This window comes from Peromyscus eremicus, chromosome 8b (genome assembly GCF_949786415.1).
Source record: "Peromyscus eremicus chromosome 8b, PerEre_H2_v1, whole genome shotgun sequence".
Lineage (NCBI taxonomy): Eukaryota > Metazoa > Chordata > Mammalia > Rodentia > Cricetidae > Peromyscus > Peromyscus eremicus.
Genome location: NC_081424.1, coordinates 17,486,684 through 17,507,349, shown reverse-complemented (window position 1 = coordinate 17,507,349; position 20,666 = coordinate 17,486,684). Strand labels below are relative to the sequence as shown.

At 41.9% G+C, this 20,666-nt stretch overlaps 1 protein-coding gene across 2 annotated transcripts in view; it reads right to left on the bottom strand.

Moving 5' to 3' along the window:
• Nt5dc1 (5'-nucleotidase domain containing 1) overlaps positions 1 to 20,666 on the bottom strand; it is a 119,083-nt gene that overhangs the window by 26,231 nt on the left and 72,186 nt on the right. The window lies entirely within an intron of this gene.

Below are 20,666 nucleotides of genomic sequence, written 5' to 3'. Positions count from 1 at the left end.
GAGGAACTCTAAGTTCTTAGTTTCTTTAATGCTAGGAGAAGAACAACCAAGGACAAAACAAGACGCTGAACCGTACTGACTCTGTATGGGCTGCCCTGCAACTCTGTCCACAGCAATGCACGTGAAAGGGCAGAGATGAAGACTGCATTTTGAGAATATCAGGACACCAGGCCAGAGAGTCTCTATGTGAAATACACAAAGTCCGAAACAGGAGCAAAGCCTGTTTCTTGCCTGCCCAGGTCCACCCCACTTCTTCTCTGCTGGAGAATACCACAATTTGTGGGGTGTTTCATTTTTTTTTTTTCCCCAAGACAGGGTTTCTCTGTGTGTAGCTTTGCGCCTTTTCTGGAATTCACTCTGTAGACCAGGCTGGCCTCGAACTCACAGAAACCCGCCTGCTTCTGCCTTCCAAGTGCTGGGATTAAAGGCGTGCGCCACCGCATTTTTTCTTTCAGGGGCCTGATACCCGGTAGAATCCTGATGTCTCTGTCCACACACACAATGAGAATTTCTCCCACTTACCAGTGAATCTCATAGAGAGGTGCAGAGACCCCTATGTGGCAAATGAGTGCCAAAGAGAGCACCCCAGGAGTAGGAGTCCCCGATTAGTGCAAACCACTGAAAATGTGAGATGGCGCTCTTCCACTACCTGACTTTGCCGTGGTTACAGGTTCTATTTAGACCTGCAGCAAGTGCCTTCAGGACAAAGAACAAGTCAGGGATGGGAGGAAAGACATATGAGGGACATCAGGACTCCTGATAACATCAGTGGCCTCAGGACAAGGCACTGCGTTAACAAACCTCTAGATGAAATTTGCTCAGGTGAAAGAAACTCAGTTCTGTAATAGCCTGCACACACATTAAGAACACCTGTGAGGATGCCTTGAACATCCTGACACAGAGAACAACACACCACAAGGACATCACAACCAGACTAGAACACGGCATGAGAGAGGATATGTTATTGCGAGAAAACAGTCAGACATCAGAAGACCAGCGTAAAGACAGTTGTTTACACAGTTCTCTTTGTATTTGGTCCCACAGGACATGTGTGCAGTTCTCTGGATCTCGAATGTTTCGGAAGCTACTCAAAGACCCTAAAACATTAAAATGTATTTTCTGTTCTTCAGTGAAGAGAAGGTTCTGGTAACTAAAGGAAGTTAAGGACAACAACAAAAGCAAATGGCTAAGAACAGGACGGTTTAACAGGTACTGACCACTGAAGCGATTTCAGAGGCGTTCACACATGAAGAGTGGCACGCGCTTTTGTAACAAGTAAATTTTACATCTGGAAACAAAGCTTTATAATGCATGATGCGGAAACCATTTACAGACCATCTTTTCCGTATTTAGAAGATTTTTCTTGGTGATGTGTGCCTACTGCCCTCTAGCGATCAAAATATAAATTGCTATTAAAATTAGCGCTGACATTACAAAGGGATAGAAAAAGCATATATATTTAAAAAGCACAATTTAAATTCGTTATCTAGATTAATTTTAACAGTAACTCTTACTAAGTCTAACCCAAGAAGGCAAGTATTCTAACTTAATCAGGAAGGTCATTAATACTGGGGTTACTCTTTCATAAGCCACCGAATGGGACAGACTAAAAAACACAACACTATTTGAACAGATGCCAACGGTAGATTCCTAGTTGCCTGTACTACAAAAGACCACAGACTGACATACGTAACCTCAAACCATTGTGTGTGTGTGTGTGTGTGTGTGTGTGTGTGCATGTGTGTGTATGTCTGTGTACCTGTGTGGATGTGGGAGCCAGAAGACAACCTCAGATACATTTTTCAGCGTCGCTCACTGGCCTGGAGACCTACAAGTCGGTTAGGTTGGTGGCCTGTGAGTCCCAGGGAGCCGCTTGTCTCCACTTTACTAGTGCTGCAATTGTAGCAGGCACCACTGTGCCTGGCTTTTTGTGCAGGGTGTGGGGTGCGGGGTGTATGGACTGAACTCAGGTTCTGATGCTTGCAAGGCAAGGATTTGCCAAGCCATCTCCCTAGGCCCCTCCAACCGTATTATTTGACACATTTAAAAATTACATTCATTTACTCTATGTGTGCATACACTTATCATGGCCCATGTGTGGAGGTGAGAGGACAGCTCAGGGGGTCCCAGTCATTGAACTCAGGCTGCCAGCACTGGTGATTAAAGCCACTATCGGCCTAGCCCTCAAACTATGTTCCTATCATGAGAGACACAGTTTTTCTATTAAATGATTTCCCCAAGAGACTAAACTGTGAAGGCAAGAAATGTACCTTTCTGCTTGGCATGAAGCCGACAATGCATGAACGCTGGATTCGTATAGAAGAAAACACAAGAACAGTAATGTCTTTATAGTCAAAGACTGACTTGTGGCATGCTGCCAACTGTGTGTAACAAACAACGTCTGTATTCACTATGTGCTGTCCAAGTCGTTTGTATCTAAGGCACCGGGTTTTCACCATTATAAAATCACGTTTAACGCTATGTCAACAGATTACCACTAATTGGACAAGACAGGGAATTCAGATCTAAGGTGGAAAGCAATGGTCTTGTTTGTTCTGAACTTGCAAAGAAGTCTGCCTTTTCACTTATCTCTGAGGGAGTCCACTGCCACTTTATGGAACTCATTTCCCCGGCTTTCCTACCCCTCTTAGCCTGAGATGCTGTTTTCTCAGTCTGGATGGAAAGAGAAGTACAATTTCAAAAAGCGGACTTTAAGAATAGAAGTTCAGCGTTCTCATGTTAAAATTCTGGTTGACAGAGCTTCAAGGAAAAGCCGCAATGCTGGAGCGGTCTGCTGTGCAGAGAAGACAGAAGACAGCATGCAGGACTCATGCAGGCTTGGGAGACCTCTGGTGGCCAGAGAGAACTGCTACAACTCAAATACTGAGACCTTAGTGCCACATCACTACTCTCCTCCTTACTCAGCTACCACCACTGTTCTGCGATCTGGGGAGAGAGCTGCCAGTGTTGGGAAAGGGACAGGAAAGGCTGGGATGTTAAAACCTCCACCATCAGCTTCCAGCAAAGGTCTGCTGCTGCTGCCGCTGCAGAACGGAATTGAGGAGATTGAAAATATCAACCTTACCAGTTAGATAAGAGCGTGTCAGTAAACAGCTGAAACATTTCCTGTGGGCTGTTAAAATGTGTATGCTATAGAGATGATCCAATTAATTATCTTCTGAAAAAAATGTTGTCCACAAAAGACTGAGATATTTATCAGAGGATGAAAGAGGTACATCTCTTTGTGTATTTGTAGATAGCAAAGGGTGCAGCTGAAATTAAAAAAAACAGGTGTTTTTTTTTTAACTACTTATAGTTTCTCAGTAGTTTGTACCAATCTAATGATTTATTTGTAAGTAAATACATATGAATGGAAGTGAAAAATCTGTATGCTAAATATAATGCTCAGAAAAGAACCCCAAAGAATTGGGAAGTGAACTATATAATATATTGGAAAAAAACATATAAAATAAACATTTTAACAACACCTTATTTCTATCTCTGAAATTTAATTCATATACCTATGCCTCATTCCAAAGATGCAACTCAACTGGTCTGGTCTGGGCCACAGTATGGGTGTGTTTTGAAGACCCTGAAGTATTTCTAAGGTGACATTAGGTTAAGAAGCAGTGCTCTAACTATGCACACTTAGCATCTTTCTGCAATCATCTACATGTTTTGCATCACTGGGAATCACGGGCTCTCCAAGCAGGGCATTTTAATTTTAAAGCAACTTTATTACCCAAAATAGATCTCTGTTTATGATAAAGGAAACCGACATATTAACTGCTGTTTATTATGTTTTGTCTATTTTACTTTGTGTGTGTGTGTGTGTGTGTGTGTGTGTGTGTGTGTGTGTGTGTGTGTGTGTGTGTTGCAAATGCTACAGAAAGGCCAATTTGTGGGAGTTAACTCTCCTTCTACCATGTGGGTTCTGGGGACCAAACTCAGGTTGTCAGGCTTGGCAGCAAGTGTCTGACTTACTAAATATTGAGCCATCTTGCTGGCCCAACTGTTGATTATCTGAAATGTTATTGGGGATAATTATCTTTAAAATGTTTACTCTTACATAAATTAGCGTGACATTCTGTTTGGTTGGCATTACAATTTCTTATCTATAACTGGAGAATTCCTGTGGTAAAAAGGCTGTCACAGGGCTCCTTTAGAAAAATTAGTCATATAGTTCAAATGAATCACTGATAAGCCAAAGATGCTCTTTTATGGCTCCAGAGCTACTGTCTTAGGTTTTCTTTCTATTGCTGTGATTAAACACCATGACCAAAGGCTACCTGGGGAGGAAAGAGTTTATTTCAATAGTCCATCTGGAAGGGAAGTCAGGGCAGCAACACAACACAGGAACCTAAGGCAGGAATTGAAGCAGAGGGTTTCCTCCCCAAGCTCACAGAGCTACCTTCCTTAGACCTCCCAGGATCACCTGCCCCAGGGAGGCACCACCCATGGTCCGCTGGGCTTTCCACACTAATCATTAATCAAGAAAATGACCCTCAGATTTGCTTACAAACCAATCAGATGGAGGCATTTTTCTCAATTGAGAGTCCTTCTTCCCAAATGACTCCAGCTTGTGTCAAGTTGACAAAAAACCTTAACCAGCACAGCTACCAAAGGGTTAGAAAGTCTATACACTATGCATGTGATTTATAAGCCCTTGGGTTTCAGTGTTTAGGTCGGGTAACATATATTCTCTAACCCGCAAAGCTACCAAAGGGTTAGAAAGTCTATACACTATGCATGTGATTTAGAAGCCCTTGGGTTTCAGTGCTTAGGTCGGGTAACATTATTCTCTATTAGTTTACCACAACCTGTGAAATCCCTGTGTGTTTAACTTGGCCTATGCAACTCACTTGTCAGCACGGGAGTTCACAGCCTGTTTCTCCCACAATGACAGGATGAGTTTCTGTAGAAGGACAGAGTTTACTCCTTCTGGTATGGTTACTGGGTAGAGACTGATATTCTTGGAGTAAATAGATGGTCCTCTAATAAGGACAGTGACAGCTGGAGGCGCAGCAGGCCCATCCGATGGCACAGCTGCCTATGATGCCATCTGCACAAGCTGCTGGTAACGCAGAGGTCCTGGTCGGTAGGAACCTCAGCTACGCATGCGCACTAGTGGAAGAGCCGTCTCTTCTGAGTAGTTTAGCAATGAGAGTCTCCACTTAGCTCAAGCTCTCCAACATAGGCAGGATGTAACCAACAAGTCTGGGGGCTGTTCTTACAATATATTCATTCTGGGGGGTACCAATACAATGTTCAGATCCAAGAAGACGCAATCCCCACTTTTTTTTAAAAAAAAATTTAAATAGATTTTTCATATAGTATGTTCTAATTACAGTCCCCCAACTCCACTACCCACCTAAATCCATATCCTTTCTTTATTTCTCATTAGAACACAAACAGGCATCTAAAAAATAATAAAATAAATAAACCAGAATAGGACAAAACAAGCAAGCAGAGGGGGAAAAAAAGAGCCAAAGAAAAAGTGTAAGAAACACATACAGATGCTGAGACACACACACATTCACACACACACAGAAAACCCATAAAAACTAAATTGGAAACCATTTATGTAAGCAAAAGATTTGTTTAGTTAAAAAAAAAAATCAAAATGCCCAGACAAAGCAATATGAAACAAAACCCTCCACAAAATGCCACTGAATTCATTTTGTGTACATTTCATCTACTGCTGGGCACAAGGCTGCCCTTAAGTATGGTTTTTAAGTGAGATTCTGTTGTAGAAAACTAATTTTTCCTTTGTGAGCAGTTATCATGTGGAGATAATTGGTGGGTTACGTATGAAGGCTTGTGTCTGCCTCTCTTCTCGGTGCTGGAACCCCAACTTACGTAGACCTGTGCTGGTCCTATGCATTCTGTCCCAGTCTCTGGAGTACACTGTGTTGATGTCTGTCTTGTGTCTAGAAGGCTTTGTTTCCTTGGTATCTTTCATCTCCACTGGCTCTTATATTCTTCCACTTCCTCTTCTAGAGTTTCCTAAGCTCTGAGAGGAGGGATCTGAGGGAGACATCCCATCTAGGATTGAGTGTTCCAAGATCTCTCTCTCTCTGCACATTGTCTAGCTGTGGGTCTCTGTATTTGTTCTCATTAATTGCAGGAGGAAGCTTCTCTGACGATGGCTGAGCAAGGCACTGATCTATGAGTGTAGCAGACTGCTCTTAGGAGTCATTTTATTGCTACATTCCTTTAGCAGAACAGCAGTATCTGGTTTTCTGCTAGGTCCATGTCCTATTTAGTCTCAAGTTCTTAGCCACCTGGGTAGCGTTGGGGATGGTTCCATCTCATGGAATAGGCCTTAATTCCAATCAGATAGTGGATGGTTACTCTCATAACTTCTGTGCCACTATATTGCATTAGCATATCTTGCAGGTAGGTCAACATTGTTCATTTATGGGTTTGTAGCTGGGTTAGTGTTTACCTTTCTCCTGTGGTAGTGTGCAGAGTACCTTCCAGTGTCATGAACACTAGTCAGTAGGGGTGAAGGTTTGACTTCTCCATGTTCAGTGAGTAATGTAGATGTTGTCTTCAGCAAAAGGGCCTTATCATCAGTTTGTGGAGAGCAATCAATAGGCTTGGCAATAGCCTGTGTTTTTGGAGGATTTCCATGGGACCCCTATGATCAATAACTCAGCAATCCCCACTCTTAATCAGATACACCTGGGTTATGGGTCTGTCTTTGAATGGCATTGCTCAAGAAGTAGTCAGTCAGGGGGATTACCATGGCAACACAGGAGTAAGCACACTGGACCAGAGATGAGGCCTTTGCTCAAGACAGAAATGAAGAGAAGGGAAGGTACAGGTGAGTGAGACATGCAAGTGTTAGGAACTATCTGTGTTAAGAGGAGACTGGATTGGTCGGCACGAATAGAGAGGATGATAAACTCTGGTGCCTCCATGTGAGTTCTAAGCCTGGGGGCACAGCAGAACAGGCCAGCACTTGTAGTAGCTGTCACTTCCTGTGAACCACTCTGGGAAACTGGTGGTCCCCAAGAATGTCTATCTGCACCAGACCTGTGAAACAGGTAAGGATCTGTTTAGCTGCCTCTGCAGTGATTCCCTCCTGGGGACTCTCATCCCAGTGGGTGCCTGTTTCTCTTTGTTTTATGCATGTAGGCTTTCAGAGGAAGGATTTCTACACACTAGTGGGTCTCAAAGTTAAGGGCAAACAGACCTCTAGAGGGTTTACTCTCAGAGTTTCTGATTCAGTTGGTTTAAACCCATATTTTAAGAATGGTTGTATTAGAACACACATAAATCCAGAGAGCATGTGAAAACTTTTCCCTAGTAGAATGGGATTGTCTAAGTGGGACACCAAAGGAAGCATAGTTAATTTCCTTTGCTGAGGGATGAGTCACCACTATTTAGTCTTCAAAACAAAACTCATTTTACAGATGACATCTATAACAAGAGGTGGACTGTTTCTCTACTTACGTGACTCGAGCATCTTCAATGTTTTCAGATATATTTTCTTGCTAATAAAGCCAACCATGTTAACATGGTTGTAAACAAAACTGGCTTAGATGCCACTGTTTTGCGATAAACTACTTTTCTACAAGGTAATACACATGTCTTCATGTGCAGAATCCTAGGCACGATGATACTGTCCCTCAACTGTCTCTGGTCTCATCTTTTCAACAGCATATTCTATGGTTCAGAAATAGTCACTTCACTCTTCCACTTTCTTAAGCATCCATGGACTTTTAAAAAGAAATCTAAATTTGTCTTTATTATTGCCATTAGAATTCTGATATACTTTACTTTCCGACTCTGAATGACGTTTTCAGGTTCACTTGGGGTACTTGGTAATAAACAGCAAGAGCCAAGGCAAGACAATGTAAGCTCAGGGCTAAAAAGCTGACAGCTGGCAATATTTTCCCTTGCTAATGTCAGAGGAAGTGGGAAGCTCCAGTCAGCCTGTGCTGACATCATAAGAAGGACTCAGAGAGTTCCAGTGCCATGAGCAAGGTCTCTTCTGCTTCAATACCACCTTGCCCCCTGCCCCAGAACAATGGTCTAATGATGCCTGCAGATAAAAAATGGACAGGTTTTAGGGGCTGGCCTCAAGAGCTCTATGGGTTTTATGTCCAACAGCTTTCATTTGCAAGACACACAAAACACCCTGGGGAGTGTTGTTTTCAACAGAAGCTGGTCACTGACTGATTATCCTGATTTGAAACCTACCAGGTACTTCAGAAGACAGGATCTGGAAAAAACCAGGTGAACTGTAACAGAGTGCCTCCAGGCACAGTGTGCTTATTCCATTCCATAAAAAAAGAGTGCAGCTGATTCCTTCAGCTCCGAGGCACACAGAAATCAGAAACACTAACAGGAACAAAGGAATCACATTCCAGATACTACAGTTCACTTACTATAAATTTTTAAAGGAAATTTGCCTCCCACTGAGGACCCAAGAGCTCAGTTATTTAACCAACCAAAGCCCTGGAGCAGTATGGCCACTGTGGTTTCTATAACCCATTTTTTCTTCTGAAGTCAGTATGTAGGCTGACAGAATGCTAAGACAGCCTCCCAGTCTATACCTGCTGAGAACTAAAGCTCCCAGAGAACATAATAACAAAAGTGGATCCACCAGCGGCACTGAGTGTACAGTCTACACTGATCACGTGGGAAGGCAGAGTAGAGAACACAGGGTGTCTGGGGTGGGCACGGCTTTCTCCTTTACAAACCCAGTGGTTTATTGTCTTAATGTTACCACAGCTCAGAGCCTCTGTCCGGCCTCAGCTGGAAAACAGCGGGCACCTGAGTAGATGGGGCTCATGGGTGAACAATGGCCACGCAGGGCTTCCTGTGAACAGCCTGCCCTAGGTAGGGTTCTACTTCAGCTCCCTCTCCCACACCACTCCTTATTTTCCTTCTTTGGCCTATTTACCTTTTCCACACTGACTCTTTCCAATCCAATAATACTCCAGTGTTTCTTCACTTATTTTCCTGTACAATTCATAAACTGAACAACAGATTTTTTTTACATCTCACTTATGCTCCACAAATGCTGTCAGAGAACAGTGACCAATCCTGTTCTGGATAAGGAACACATCCTTGTACACTCACTAACCACACTTGGGAACAGCTGACATCCAATTTTATTAACTCTTAGAGTACTGTGGATACAGACACGGACACACACACACACACACATATACACGGCCATTTACATCATAGCACTGAACCAACCTTTCCCTTCCCCAACAGCTCCACTGCAGGACCAAAATGCAAGTTATTTTGAAAAAACTGAACTGGGTCAAAGGCTACTCCCTTAAGAGGTTTTTTTTGTTTGTTTTGTTTTGTTTTGTTGTTGTTGTTGTTTTGTTTTTTGTTTTTGTTTTCTTTTATGTGGTGGGGGTTAGGGGTGTCAGTCAGTCCAAAAATTGGGAATGAATACATTTGAGGATCATTGTATGGGAGCCTGTGACCTAAAATAGCAAAAGGGCACTACTGGCTTTCTCCAAAAGTTAAACTGTGATTATCATTATGGATACTAAAATGGAAAAATAATCCTGACAACATAAAAAGTATCTGGGCCATTCCTATACTGAGGACTGCCTTGGAGAAGATGAAGCAGTCGCCATCAGGCCGAACACTCCACTCCCATGCACACTGATTCTATAGTGTAGTGACTCCATTTTTAGGTAGAGACCAGAACAACAGGCAGTTACATAAACTACACGTGAATGATGACCAGGAAGCAACTTAATTATCCTACATGTCTCCCTTCTGTAGCGTGGATAAACTGGAGTACAGGGATAAACATACAGAAACACACAAAACCAGGAAAGGTAGTCCGTGGCGTTAGACGTCTCTCCAGAGAAAGTCTCCAGGTAGAAGGAACATGACGGGGCTTCGGGAGACAATGAGAGGCTTCCTAGAGAAAACCGTGTTCACCGTTACCAACAGAGTTGAACAAGTGCAGTCAGAGAAAACTGACTCAGTAGTACTATGACCAGGAAAGTGAGTTTGAGAAACAGACCCAAAGCAAGTGTTAACCAGTCATGAAAGGTTCGCATGGAAAGAGTCAATGTAAAAACAACCACATAAAACAATCCATGTGACACTGTAAATCTGTCCATACAGAAACATAACCATTCCCTTTTGCAAACCTAAGAAGTGTTTTTGAATTTTATAATCGATGGGAGCGCTGTGTACTAAACAAGGAAACCATGTGTGTTTAAGAAGACAAAAGTCATGTGAGGAGTTTTCTTGGGGGACAGGTTCCCCTTTCGTCTTTTGTTCAGCCTGTTGGCCCTGGAATACCTGTTAGCTCTGCACTGTCCTCACTCTGGAGGACACTCTCGAGAAAGGAAGGAAGTAGTCGAGAACTCTCACCTTTCCTGGTTTCTTCCAGAGTTCCTGAATCTATTAATCTAATTTAGTAACAGTGATGGAAACAGCTGTCACTGTTTTAAGAGTTGAATGTTTATCTGCAAAGTATTTATGAATTCATAAACCACACTTCCCCTTTCCCAGACCATAATCTCCGAATTCCATTCTTAGCCTAATGGAAATATCATGAGACTGGATTTTTGTCTGGCTCTGTAAATAACACTCAATCTGAATTGAAAGTGTCACTGAACTTTGTAGGCATCAAATAACAGACTTGTATCTGTAAAAGAAAATAGTTCTTTGTTTTCAGAATTAAAGAAATAACCTCTTGCCAATAATAATTTTCTAAAGGTTCAGACTCTTGAAGGCAGAATTAAGGACATATGGGCTACAACCCCGCTCCCCAAAAGACTGTGAGAACCAAGTTCAGCAAACTTCACTTCTTTTGAAAAACAGTCTTTCAGAATTTTGTATAAATATAAGCACACACATATATTTCGATCATATTTATTTCATCAAATTCCACTTTTTAGAGATGAGCTCAAACTGTTTTAGCTTCAGACTGAAATGGGTCAAACTGAAACAAACCCTGTTCCTCTAGTGATATACACATCAAATATTCTAAGAATAACAGGTCTTCAAAAGAACCATTTTTTTTCTCAAGATGACTAGTGTGCATAAACTATGCAAAGAGCTGACATACAGGGGCCTGCATTATGATGGAGGATTCCTAAACTGTCTAGGCCTGTGCTCCAGCATGCCATTTGTCAAAGGTAGCTACTTAAAATTAAGTAAAAGTAAATAAAATTGGGAAGTCAGTTCCTGCAACACGTGAGCCATATTTCAAGTGCTTGAGAGCATGTGTGGTTTAGTGGCTACCACACTGGGCAGCACAGATATAGGCCATTTCATCATGGCAGGAAGTTGTGTTGGCTAGCCCTCCCCTGGGGGTAAGTTAACTTCAGTTCATGGTTCCTAAAATGATCAGTTGTGGCTACATACGAGAGTGCGGTACTTGGATCAGAATAATAAGTAAACAGGACCTGGTCCACAAATAGGGCACTTTAAAAAATAGAAGGAATAATTATAATCCTGAATCTATTTCGGTGCTTTAGCACAGGTTAATAGGAACTGTTCCCAGATCGGGTGGCTGTGTCTTTACAACTGTACCTCAAGCAGCCACGTTACCTTCCCTTCCCTGACTCTGTACCCTCTTCCAGAGACAGCCACGTTACCTTCCCTACCCGACTCTGCGCCCTCTTCCACAGACAGCCATGTTACCTTCCCTACCCGACTCTGCGCCCTCTTCCACAGACAGCCATGTTACCTTCTCTACCCGACTCTGCGCCCTCTTCCACAGACAGCCACGTTACCTTCCCTTCCCCGACTCTGTTTCCTCTTCCAGAGACAGTCACGTTACCTTCCCTACCCCGACTCTGCGCCCTCTTCCAGAGACAGTCACGTTACCTTCTCTACATCAAGGGTAGGGATGGGATGTCAAATAAGCTTACAGGATAAGAATTCTAGAGATTATTTGTATATTAAATGACAATCCTAGATCATCATTCTGATAGTTAATCTTGTCAACTTGATAGGGTTTAGAATCACCATGGAAACAATTCTCGGGGTGAGACTGTGAGGGATTTTCTAGATTCTGTTAATTGAAGTGGGCAGTATTAGTCCACAGGCTGGGATCCTGGACTAAATATAAAAGATGAAGCCAGCTGAGCTCCAGGAGTCTGAACTTGTGGCTTCTTGAGTGTGGCTGCAATGTGACCAGCTACCCCATGACTTCCCTGCTGCAGTGAACTGTAGCTTTGCAGAGTGAGTTAAAACAAACCCTTTATTCCACAGTGGCTCTTGTCAGGCATTAGATCACAGCAGTGACACAGTAACTAACAACCAGGAACCTGACTCTGGCAAACATTCCCCTCACTGTGTTGCTCAGAGCTGAAAGGCCTATGGAGAAGATTCCACAAGTCACTGGCCAATTGTTCACCAACACTACAGAACGCTATTCTCTATATAATAAAATAGTTCTGGATCAACTTCTACAAAGAACAGTGTTAAAATCCATATTTTATGTATCGCTTTGTGGCTACAATCTAAGAACAAAACCATTCTTGAAAATACATACGGTAGACTAATTTTTTTAGACATTAAGATATTACAACCATAGCCAGAAAGGCAAAAATATCAGGTAAGTAACTCATTATAGTTACCTACATGTAAGTTTTTATTCTCCAATGTACTGTCCTCCAAGGATTTCATATTGACAACCCACTCTGAAGGATCCTTCCCTTCCTTTCCTGTTCTTTCCACATTACTCATGCCATTTCCCAGGAGGACTGTACCGCACTGTTCAGCTATAAAAGGGAACCGTCAACAGTGCGCCCCAACTTTATTTCCACTTCTCCTTAGAGACAAATAAACCAAATAGATTTTTTTTTTTTGTTCACTTAGCAAGAAAAAGGCACATAAAAACAGCCAGGGCAACGGTGTTTCTGACCAAGTGAGGGGAAGACGGAGGCGCCCCTGTGGACTTGCTCTAAAGGAAGTGGCAAGAAGGCTAAGAGCTTCTAAGTGACAGCTGCCCTTTGGCCTCTGTAGTTGGAAACCAAAAGCTGCTCCAAACTGGTGAAGGGAGCAAGGGAATGCGATTGGGAAGGACAGGAAGTTCCCATGAAAAAGAGAGTAGTGGGGCGACTTCAGGGATGGCCGTGTAACACGAAGGAAATTCAGACCGCAGCCTGACGATGCCTTCCAGGATAAGATCGCCACTATATGCAACAGTGTTTTGGGGTGTATTTCATTGTATTTTAATCAACATTTAATTTTAGAGTAGTTTCATATTTACAGAAAAGTGATAATAGCACATTTCTATATATTTCACACTCAATTTCCTCTCAACATCTTACAATATTATGGTAGACCTGTCACAGTTAATGAAACAACATGGACACATGATAAAGTCTACACCTTATTTATGTTCTCCTCATTATTACCCAACCTCCTTTTTATGTTCCATAATCTCATGGGCCAGTCAGTGTTGTGGGGTTTGAATGAGAAACTTCCCCCATAGTCTTGGGCATTGAACACTTAGTCCCCTGTTGGTGGTGAAATTTGGGGGGAGGTGTTGTAGTCTTGGTGGAGTAAGTACATCACTTTGCGGAGTTTGGCTTCTCTGCTTTGTGCTTTCAGTTGAAGATATGATCTCTCAGCTCCCACATGCCTCTCCCACCATTATGAACTGTCCCTCTAAAATAAAAAACCCAAGTTAGCACTTCCTTCTATAAGTTGCCTTGGTCATATTTTATCAGAAGTAACTAATATTTAACAGAAAGTAACTAATACAGTGGTCATGTCTCCTAAGATTTTTTTTTTTTTAAATAGTCTTGACAGTTCTGAGGCTTTCTAGTAAGGTATCATGGAAGGCAGCTATGCTCACCACCACACCACCAACATCTGGTTAGGTATTTTGTAGAGTATCCCCTAGTTGGGAGTTGCCTGATGTTTAGAGCACACTATCAATGCGACTCATTGCTATCGATGCTAACCTTGACAGTACTCATCAGAAGTCTCCACGGTGCAATCACATCCCTCCTGCCATGTTCCACACAATACTCTTTGTAACAAAGTTGTGATGCACTGCTTGCACTTAAAAAAAAATGCTCCACCTCTTGAGGGTGAAGTCTTCACAACAAATACTTTATTTTTTTTTGTATGGGGAATATCTTGTTTATTTATTTGTAAAATCATTTATTTATACCAAACTCATTATTCTCTTTATACTCTGGGCTATAATCCAATCCAATCTAATTTTGATCTTAAATTGTCCCAGCCTTGGCCAACAAAAGCCGTCCCTTTGACATGCTCCATAATTACATTTTAAAAAATTTATTTTTATAATTTTTAGCACTTCATTGTTTGCCAATATAATAAGATGCTCTGACCACCCTGTGTATTCTCTGCCCAGATCAGGCATTTCTGGAAGAAGCCAGTTCCTGTTTCTAGAGCATGCCATTATTATTCAACAAGATTTAGTGACTTCTTTGGTTTCAGTGATACAACATAGCATTCTCTTCCTTTACACATCCTCACTGACAAATGGGTAAACTGAGGCTCAGAACAGCAGAGGAAGAACCTGACAGAAGGCTAAGAACAGACTTCTGCTGAGAATTCTGTTCATTCCACCACCGGATGACTGAGCACAGCACTGAAGACCTGACTAGCGACTTGAAGGAAAATGGAGAAAGGAAAAGGTCCTTTTAAGAACTAGTTCTCTTAGGAAGGAAACCTCCCCAGGGCTATGTCACAGACTCTCTTATTCGTCTACAGAGACAACTGCAGGACAAAAGTCTTCCAGGGAAAGAACCTGTTAGCTATATCCCAGCAGCGCTTCTCAACTGGGGGCAGCTTTAGTTTTCCCAGGCCTACTCCTCACGGTACATTGGTAGTACCTGGAGACCTTTTCATTTCTAAGGACACTGCTACAGACATCTGGAAGCCGGAAGCCAGGCTTGTTGCTAAATGTCCTACAGTATATGGAACACCTCTTACAGCAAAGCCAAGACTACAATATATAGACCATTTCTTATGAAGAATTATCCAGTCCCAAATGTTAATTGGTAAGATGGCCAAAAGAATGAATGCTAGAAAAATTTCACCAATTTCATACTACTTTTAGTCTTGTTAAATTATTCCTCAATTGTTGGCTCATCAAGAACAAATCTAAAAGACTGTGTGTTTGTGTGTGTGTGTGTGTGTGTGTGTGTGTGTGTGTGTATGTGTGTGTGTGACTTCATGAGTTAGTGTGTCAGGAAAAAGAAACTATTATGGTTAAACAACATGGGCCTTAGTTGACAAGGCTCTCTGAGGGCTCTTACATACTGCACAGACAGAAGGAGGGATAGTCTTTAAAATGAGCTGCTTGAGTCTAGCAGGGCATGCGCAACACAGTAACTTCCCTCAGGTGTGGACAATCTGGGTGAATGGTCTTGCAAAGGGAGGAAACTACCTGTGCATCAACCATCAGTTAGTGAGCATGCCATCGGTCATCTTCTGGTTCAAGAAGGAGTAGTACACGACAGTGAGATGGCTGGAATATCCCCCAGTGAATGAGGGAACCTTACTAAAGAGATGGATACTATCCAGAAACTGTTGTTCACTACTTGGTGACCTCAACTTGGAAGGAAGTGACTGACCAAATCCCTGTTTGTTGATGTAGTCATTGGCCACCCAGTAGTTGGACAGGAGAAAGGACCCCTCTGTTGACTGGGATCCCTCTTGGAAGCTTTAGAAAAAAAAGCTTGCTCACTCCTGGTGCTGGTAAGTTAATAAAGGCCATTTTCTGAGCAAAGCTCAGGATCCTGGAGCTGTTAATTGCCATTGCTTCATCTGAAAAAGCTCAGAGGGCACAAGGCAGCAGTATTACCTGGTATGAATCTGTTTGTGGAGCTTCTGATGTAGTTGACATGGGAATGAGGAGAACTCAGTGCACCACAATGTCCAGTACACAACTGTCCATCAGCAGTAACAATACCGAACAAAGGCTTACTTAGGACTTTTCATGTGTCAAACTCTGTGCTAAGTGTTTACATGCTGCCTCACTGACTCGTCACGACTCCTCTATGAAGTAAACACCATTTATTATCAGGCTAATCTTCCTATGCAGAATTCAAAAGTAATTGTGTTAAAAAGGCCAGCCTGGGCTACCAAGTGAGTTCCAGGAAAAAGGCGCAAAGCTATACAGAGAAACCCTGTCTCGAAAAACCAAAAAAAAAAAAAAAAAAAAAAAAAAAAAAAAAAAAGCCAATAAAAACAATTTTTAAAAATAGTAGAGCTGACATTTCAATATCTACCAATCTAATTCTATGAGTTGGATTATATTTATTATTGTATTAGACTGTTCCAAGGCCCCATTACAGCCCCTGAAGATACTAATCACTGTATCTGGCTGTTAGTTCTTAAGTCTTGAGTGGTAGATGGTGAGGGTCATGACTGTTAAAACTCACCCACTCAATATTTTATAATGATACAATCCCTTAGCTCTTTAAATCCAATAAGATGATAATCAAGAGATCTATAAAGGCAAGGCCTTGTTGTGCGTTTTCTAAAAGGTTCAGTTGTAAGTGTCACATAACTTCAAGAAGGGGGATGGTGCTAACAAACTGTGACTACTCTGATCAGGATCAGAGTGACAGCTACATCATAATCACACAAAATTGATCAGTGGCCCAAAGCCCACGAAGCCTTGTGTCTACTCAAGGAAGGAAGAGACAGTGGAAGTGAGGGTGACAGTTCTCCATGCCAACTATCTAGAGAGGAGAGGACAGGGTAGGCAGACCATAGTATCCATCAACGGCTTTTTGCAATCAATACTTAAAATATAATGTATACACAGCAATAGTGACTTCAGAGACGCAGAGTGGGCTGTAACAAAGGACAACCAGTTCCAGAGTGGTACTTGCTCTCATTTGGGATTATTCACCAAACTGTCACTCAGAGTCACTTACTTTATTTTTTAAAAGACTATTTATTTTTACTTAACGTGTATAAGTATTTGTCTGCATGTATGTGTGTGTACTATGTAGGTGATAGGTGCCTAGAAAGGCCAGGAGACGGTGTCAGATTCCCTGGAGCTGGGGTTACAGACTGTTGTGAGCTGGGAACTGAACCTGGGTCCTCTGCAAGAACAGTAAGTGCTCTTAATTGCTGAGTCATCTCTTCAGTCCCTTGAACTATTTATTTTTTAAACTGTTACATTCACAATTCCAAATAATATAATGATATTAAAAATTCTTAGTTCATAAGATATGGACAATATCAACTCACTAACTTACCTAACTCACTATTACACTTTGTTTTTCATCCCCTCTCCACAAAGTTTATGGTTATAGCTTTATTACTTTACTCTTCACTATTGACTTCAAATAAGAAACTTCAAGCTCACTTGTTGTACCATCAATTTTAACTCTCCCAAAGATAACCTAACCCCTAGTGATTCACCCACCAACTCTCATGTTCTACACACTATCTTCTCCCTAAATTCTCAACGAATCTTTCTACACTCAGTCTACAACTTGTTTCTAAGACCTGGAGTCATGTCTAAAACAAGAGCATTTGGATTACTGTTACATCCCTGTACTGAACCAGAGTGTATGGTGCTGTGAATATTCATCACTGCAAAAAGTAAGCATGTCCTAGAATTAGATTTCTATTTCAATAGTCCATTTTTATTCCTCTCCAGTTCTTATCTTAGCTGTGTAAAACAGCATGTTACTAGAACGAAGCCAAACAGATAGCTTTCTTTTAAACATATTTATTTTATGTGCATGCCTGCATATGTGCATCACATGTGTGCAGGTGCCCTCAGAGGCCCGGAGAAAGCACTAGACTCAATAGCACTGGAGATATGACTGCCATGAGCTATCATGTGGATGCTAGGAGCCAAACCAGGGTCCCCTGAAAGAGAAGCACGTGCTCTTAACCACTGAGTCAACTTTCCAACCCCAGATATAGTTTTCTTAATTTTCATGATTTTTCAAAATCTTAAAACTCCATGTTTTGTTGTATGACTGGGCCATAAGGTCACAGTTCAGCTTTCTATTTTGCCTGGAGTTTTTAATTGCCTTTACCTTCATATTATACACCAAATCCTAAACTTATAATTATATATCTTAATCTATAAAGATGGAAAATTAATTATATTATAGGAGAATTATAATTAAAACAAACTTTTGAAATACTTGTTTTCAAATTCTTAAACAAAGACAACTGATCATTCTTGTGTTTATTAGCACCGAGACAAGATAAATTCAATGTCCTTATAAAACACTGCTTGCTTATATTATTTTATGCTCTGAGTCCATAAAGTCAATATTTTCTCCATTTTAAAGATACACCAATTCAGAGTCAGAGAGACTAGATGGTCAGCCGTAACACAGAAACGTAAAGTTACACATTTGAAATCCGTTTTGCTTTTCAAAGACCAGTGTGTGTTCTCTGCTCCCAGCACAGTGCCCTGATGCAGCCCGGCCTTTGGTTGAGTTAAGCTCCGTAACTTTTGGATTACGGGTTTTGTTATAACTACAGCACTGCTACGGGAATCCAGACAGTACTTGCAGAGCTCACTTATTACCAGATGTCCTGAAGAGGATTTCAGCAAATAAACAACTAGAAAGGGAGAAGAAGCCACAGAAAAACACATACATGAGAAGTCTGTTACAGTAAGATTTGCTACACGAACAGACTAAATAGTCCAGGATGGCCAAGGATTCCCGAGCACTTTCTGAAGGAACTCCTGTGAGTCTACAACACCAGGACTCCGGCAGCTACTCATGATGTAATGACATAAACATTTCCTAAGAGGGGAGACAGTCCCAGTTACACTCTACCCAGCACATAGGTCTCACAGAGAGCTTCCTACTATACAAACAGCTCCATGTATTGGCTCAGAAAGGTCAGGAATATTCTTCAGGAGGAAGTACACAGTCTGTTGAAGGTGCTGGTTCAGGACACAGGGGACTGGAGCCTAGAACACAGTTCTTCAGGGGTAGGACTGCAGGAACCCACACACAGTCACACACATTGTACACAATAATTAAAAGATAATAAAATAAATATTATTAAAAAGATTATGTGGTTATACAAAAAAACAAAACCAAAACCAGGGACATGCCTTTGCTCTTCAGTCACTGCCATCAAGCCGAGGGGCTTATTCCTGCTAAGCAAGCACTTTACCACAGAGCACATCCATAGATGAAGGATAGAGCTTGTTCATAGAATATTCTGTAGGTAGGCACAATACCTCAGTGGGTAAAGGAAATCTCTGGCAAGTCTGAGGATCTGAGTTTGCTACCTGGGATCTACATAGTAGAGGGAGAGAGCCAGCTCCCACAAATTATCCTCTAACCAGAAAAGCATGGTGGTGCGCGCGCGCACGCGCACACACACACACACACACACACACACACACACACACACACACGGGCCAGGAGAAATATCCCAGAATGTAGCTGTTCATTCTGAAAACTTACATAACCTGCATCATACATCATTACTAAAAAAAGTTAGTCAAATTCAACAGGAAGTTTCTTTATCATAAATACTGACTGACTTCATTCTCCTGCCACACTTCACGCCGTGAAATTGGTGGTGGTGGGCACTTTGAGGAGCTGATTATTCTTATGTTTAGTTCATCAAATGACTTTCAGTTAGACAGTGACTGCTGAAGGCTGCTTCAGTTCATAGGATGGTAAGTTAATCAGTAAGTATTACAGCAGTACATGCTGTGCACACACAAGTCTCCTATACTACAAATGTGTTTCCTTCCTTTTCTCTCCTGGAATCTTGACCTCACAACTTTCGTTTTCTTATGACTGACATTCTCAAAGATCTCAGGCACTCTTCCTCTTGTATTTTAAAGCAACTTGGCCTGTTGTGTTGGGTAAGAGTTTAAACTTTTGCTAAACTACAGAAGGAAAGGTAGGAGCTGTTTATTTGTCTTCTTTGATTGGGCATATTGACTTTCTGGGCTGAACAATGTGTAGTGATCACAAACGGGCATTGTATTCTCAAAGGATGGCTTCTCCTGCCTTTGGTTTGCAGCGGAGTTCAGAAACAGGTTTGTCCCCACCTCTCACACTAATCCCACTCTGGGGATTGCTTTACCTGTGGACATCAGTATCTTTACTGAAATAAAGAGATCTAGAGGTAATTTCTCAAGCTCTTCCTGTGATGGAATTCTAAGATTTCCCTCCATTTTTCTATGCGAACTGGTGAATCCACTCAAGAGGACCATATATAAGTGCCACACAGGACCAGTCCCAGTGAAACCAGGAGCTTGTCACATTGGGTTTCTAAAATCTAGCAGGCCTGGCCCTTACTCTTCGGGCTAGATGCTTCTTCCTAGCCCTTCCATATCACATGGCTCCGGCAGCTCGGCTGTCCAGAGTCCAGATACCACCACATTGTTGGCAGTTTCGCAGGTCTGAAGTCCTTCCTGTTTGATTTTCCTCAAGACCCAATAAAGCGGAGCTGGGCGAGAGCGGCGGTTCCTCTCCACTTGGGGGGAAGTTATCCTACAATCGCTACCATTTTGATGCCTCTCAGCAAGTTTAACTGCAGACAGCTGTGGTGGGTGTTTTGTTTTCTCGACATACCAAGCATCATCAACCCTTTCGTCCCCGCTGTCTTCCTTACCTCCTGCTCCTCATTCCGTAACTATTCACATCTTCCCTCAAGTTCTACAATGAGTAACAAATCAATGTTTCTAATCTATGAAAATAAGCATTAAAAAC